Below are 5,246 nucleotides of genomic sequence, written 5' to 3'. Positions count from 1 at the left end.
TATTTTTACGATTATTTGATACAAAGACACGGAGATTTCAGGAATCAGGGTATTGTGTTTGACAAGCAATTAAATTAGCGTTTATATTTATCGATAGGTTATTCATTTCGCAAAAAGCATGTATTTTCATCATGTGGAAATTTTTGCGGAATAATTTATCGATTAATAGTATAAGTAAATTCACAAGTTACCAGTTTAGGTTATATACTAACAATAAATAGGAAAACCAAATCTTTTCTAAAATTGTCAAATCTGTAAAATTTTAATGATAATAGTACTTTCATTGTGTAAATAAATCTTGATATCAGATTTAGTCAAGTTCATTGTAATTGTCAGTTTAATTGTCATACGATTATAAATTTAGTTAGATAAAAATTTATAGTCAAAATTTTTAATAAGTTGTTTTTAATAAATTAACAGATATCAGTTAGATTCATGTGAAAAAATATATATTTCAATTTTGTTGAAACGATAACATATCAATTTAACTATCTGACAATAAAGAAATACAAATTATAACAACGATAAAATATACGAAACAATTAAACAAGTTTCTCAGCTCGAGATTGATAAATTTTCGTGGCTGTCATTTCTGATCCTCTTTTTTTTTTTTCCCTCTCTGGAAATTTTGAAAATAATTCACAGATTTATCGCGATCGAATTTTCGGGATAAGCTATCGATCTCCCAAAGATTCGACGAAATGACAGCTTCGAAGGATCTTTGAAACCAGTTTCCTAAACTTTTAGGGGCCCGAAGGGGGCTTCCACTGTTAAATGTTTACGGAACTCGCAAAAATCGACCGGAGACGTGCAAATTATAATACCTGCTCGCCTTCCACCGCGGAAAGACGAGCAAATTCTTGGAACTTGATTTACTGCCGACAAATAAAAACTTTGGCGAAGGTGTCGCTCTGTTGAACAACCTCTAAATTTTTCGTGACGATTCTTGGAATTTCGTTTTGTCGGTGCAGTCCCTTCTATCTTAACGACGAGTATAGATGCCTTAGTGATCGTCGTTATCATGTTTAGCTATATGTATAGACACGAATACAATTAATAGAATCAGTGTATCCCGATAGACGATCGAGTTCTATTTCAGCAATGATTAATAAAATGATAATAAATATTAATACTTATTGTTAGTGTATTATGTTAATATCCAAATTTATCGATATTTTTCAATTTTTAATTTTATAATAAAATTTTAATTAAAATATGTCAAATCGATAAATATATCAAATAATGAATAATAAATTTAATATGAAAATTTTTTTAAACGGGGTATAAAATAAGGTATAAAATTTTTCATTTTATATTAAATAAAAAAATACTCGAATGCCTGTTTATTAATATAATTATGGTCTGTCAATTCAAATCGGTTCATTTTTAAAAAAATCGACATTCATATTTATTAATAGATATATTAATGATCAAATTATTTTAAATTGTTTTGTTTAATAATTAAATAAATAATTAATAATGCAACGCGAGATCGCTACATTTACACTGTTTCCATTAATTTATAGTTACCAATAAATTTTTATTCACTCTGTACATATATATATAGTACATACATAGTGTGCGATTGTTCGATACAATATTATCGAAAAAGAAAAAAAAAAAAGAAAAAAAGAAAGAAAACGAGGGAGAAATCACTGATCGTGACAGAGAACATCGGTTGGTCCGATCTGAGATTAGATTTTAAAGTCGACGTGAATTTTTGGAAGTCAGACTTGTCCTTGCTTTAATTAATGAAGATTGACAAGGAGCACGCCTTTATCCTTCACCTCGCTCGTTTCTCGAGATAACGACCGAGACCAAAGATGGAAAGACCCACGCGGACCAAGACAGATCTCTACGGCCTGTTGCGCCTACGCTTTTGATCGCAATTCAAAATCTTATACTCGCGCATTAATCATCCAGAAAGCCGTTTTTGGTTACGAGTTTTTCCAGTTGTTTGAAAAAAAAAAAAAAAAAAAAAAAGTAAAAGTAAAAGTGAACTTGGTTTCAGAGGAAACCAACACAAAATTTTCAATTTATTTTTGACGATTACAGTTTGAAAATAATAACTTTATCTTCAAGAATCCACGAGACTAAAAGTTTTTCATATTAAACTATCGCGTAAAATCACGATATCTCCTCGTGATTGTTATTGTTATTTTGAATGATCACGCATCGTTTAACGCGACATCAGTATTATCGAAAATATGGTGATGTGTCATTAAGAACGATTTTTATTATTCTCACATTAATATCCATCGTGCTCAACACACAACACCGTTCATTAAATTCGAGTTTACCTCGAGTTAACTTAAGTTAACTAAATTTTCTCTTTAAGACAGACACACCTCTTTTATGGGTGTAACCATTTCGTTTCCAAATTCCAAGCAGCCGTCTCTTTCGCCCAATACCTGAACCAACACCGACTACCCCATATTCCCGAAATTCAATAAGGACGACGATCTTCCTTCCCTCGTCCTTCGTTGTCGCGAGAAAAATAGGGGGTGACAAAGGTCACCGCGGCGAGATTTGCCGCGACAATGACGCGCACGGAAGGATAAAAGAGAGGAGAAATCTGTGATGCGCCGTGGAGAAAGATGGGTGACCGGTGGAGGCCCTATAGTAAGGGTATTTTCGAGTCCGTGGGGGGGGGAGAGGGGGAGAGAGAGAGGCCAGGAGGCTCCCCTGGATAATGCCCCCATGCTCCCAGGATGGGATTATCTCCAGGTCAGGTACGGGGGACCCGATTCGGTGCATCGATGCAACAATACCCCAGGGATTCTCAATGGGATTGCGTAAAATTCGGCCTGTGGAAAGGTGTGTATGCGTGCGTGTGGGAGTGCTGGATCTCGCCACGAATGCGTATCCAGATCCTGTGTGGATCGAGATCGAGGAAAACTAGGCGGGGTTCAGGATGTAACGTACGTTTTCCGCGTGCACCGGAAGCCTGGCAAGAATTATCTCGGTTTCGACACCTGCACGCACTGCAGAACACGTGAGAACACGCTCGAGGAAAAGGTAGTTTGGATCGTAGGTAGTTGCGTAGGCAGAGATATCGTCCCTGAAGATAAATCTCGATGGAGAGGGATTCTTGGAGAGATGTCGTTGAGAGAGAAAAAGCGATGGAACTAGGAACTTTCCATCGCGACTAATGGTTATTATGACGACGTAGGCGTGTTATTGCTTCTTGTAACTTTGAGATACAATGTGTATGTGGCTAATGTACGAAGAATCAGATTTTGATTGAGTGTTTCGTGTCATCAGGCGAATTCCATCTTCTAACTTTTTATTAACAAATATTTTCCTCCAACTAAAAGTCTCGTAATCCAATCTTTCTTTTCGTTATATTTATTGATAAATTTATTCTCTCCGTTATCCGTTACTCGTTTATCCTTAAAATGTCCGTCAAAAATATCGCCCAACGTATTTTTCCAACTGGTCCCTGATAGCTCCCCTTGACCGTTAACAAGGAGAGAGGAAAAAAATATTTTTCACAGAAGAAAACGATCATCCAAGAAGTTAGCCAGCCCCTTACAGACCGTTATATCCGTCCTTTCCGGAGTCAGTTTCACGGGCCTTAATCTCTGCCTAGACAAAAGGACACCTCACGTGGTCCTAGTCGCAGGACGAATCGTCCCGGCACGGGATACAGGATGAACCGGTATCCTGTCGCAGGACCGTTGCCAGCGAATTTCTCCCTCCGAGGAAGGATATAACGGGGCACGTGGATGGGAATCGAAGAAAACTTGGGCAGAAGATGCATATGTATGTCCACGTAGAGGATAGCATAGGCAGGCATAGTGTGTGTCTCCCCCCTTTTGTGCCTCACCGTGATTGTTCCATTGTTACGGGGGAATAGAGGAGACAGGTTTCATTTATGGTCACGTATGGTAATGACTGGGGAGAGAGAGAGAGAGAGAGAAGAAGAAGAAGAAGAAGAAAAAGAAGGTTGGTGTTCGTGCAAGCGAGTAAAGCGGGCAGCCAGTCAAGCAGGATGAGGAATCGTGTCCCGGGATACGAATATAAATTTGCATATTTTCGGCCCGCATCCTTCGACGTCCCACGTGGGAATCCACCAACTTGCGACTAACCGCTCAGAATTCGAGTGACGATGCTTTTAACGGTTTCTTTTGTCAGGGGGATCCTTGCTCGCGGTGTTCTCCCCGTTTTAATAATGGGGGAAGGGAGAGCGGGGAGGGTGCTGCCTACGCGTACACTTTGTTTCTCCTTTTCCAAGGGGATGCGACATCTTGGAACGTCGAAACTTTTCGTTCAACTTTTTTGGAATTCTCGACGAAGTGGATAATTTTTTTGGATACTTATTTATTCTTCCTCGATTTGAGCTCGAGAAAATTAAAAAGTATTGCTCGAAATCTTTTGAATTCTATATAAATTTATTTCTTGCATAGCGAATTTTGAATTTTTCGTGAACAGGCACGGCTATGCGAAGGTGGAAATTGAAAATTGTACGAGTCGATGTCGATGCCCTCTGGTTCCACCTGCGCGATCTACACGTACACGCCTCACCTTTGTTCTGCATTCATTTTGTCGGTCTCTCCCCCGAATCGGAACACGGTTAATAAAATTCACCATTCGAATCGTACGAGTGTGGGCCCACTGGTTTGATTCGTAACTTTGATCGCGCTCGACGCATCCTGCGTTCCAACAACTTTTTTGCGGGTCGTCTGTGCATTGATTGCACTTAAATGCAGCCTCGTGGTGGCCTTCGTGGCCGGCGGAGGTCGTGGGCCAAACGCGGATCAACAGACAATGAGTCGTTTCAATTACGACCTTTCCTTTTCCTGCGTTTTGGCGACAAATCGATGAAAAGATTGAAACGCTCGATCGATTCGCTACGAAATCTTCTCATTCTTCTTTCTACATTTTAATTTAATACATGGTTTGTTTTACGCCATGTATGATCGGGATTTGATTTAATTTTTGCTAAAGAAAAAGAAAAAAAAAAATAATTAGAAAAGCTACTTTGAAATATGGTAAAATATTTTTTCGACGATAAGAGAATAATAATCGAAACGAAACGATATATCTCTCCTATTCAAAGAAGTTATTCAAATTTTTTAAGAATTTCATTTCTAGAGTAGATAAGCATTAATCTATCAGATAAATATTATTAAATTCCCGATCATTGATAAGATATAAGAATCGTACACTTTTGAAAACAATGGAATATAAGATAAAGTACAGATCAAGATTAACATCTTAATGATTTTTCAAGTCGTTGTTTC

The sequence above is a fragment of the Apis florea genome, unplaced genomic scaffold (genome assembly GCF_048593485.1).
Source record: "Apis florea isolate Af1SG1 unplaced genomic scaffold, ASM4859348v1 contig_3517_pilon, whole genome shotgun sequence".
NCBI classification, from domain to species: Eukaryota; Metazoa; Arthropoda; class Insecta; order Hymenoptera; family Apidae; genus Apis; species Apis florea.
Note: the sequence above shows the minus strand (reverse complement) of the source record.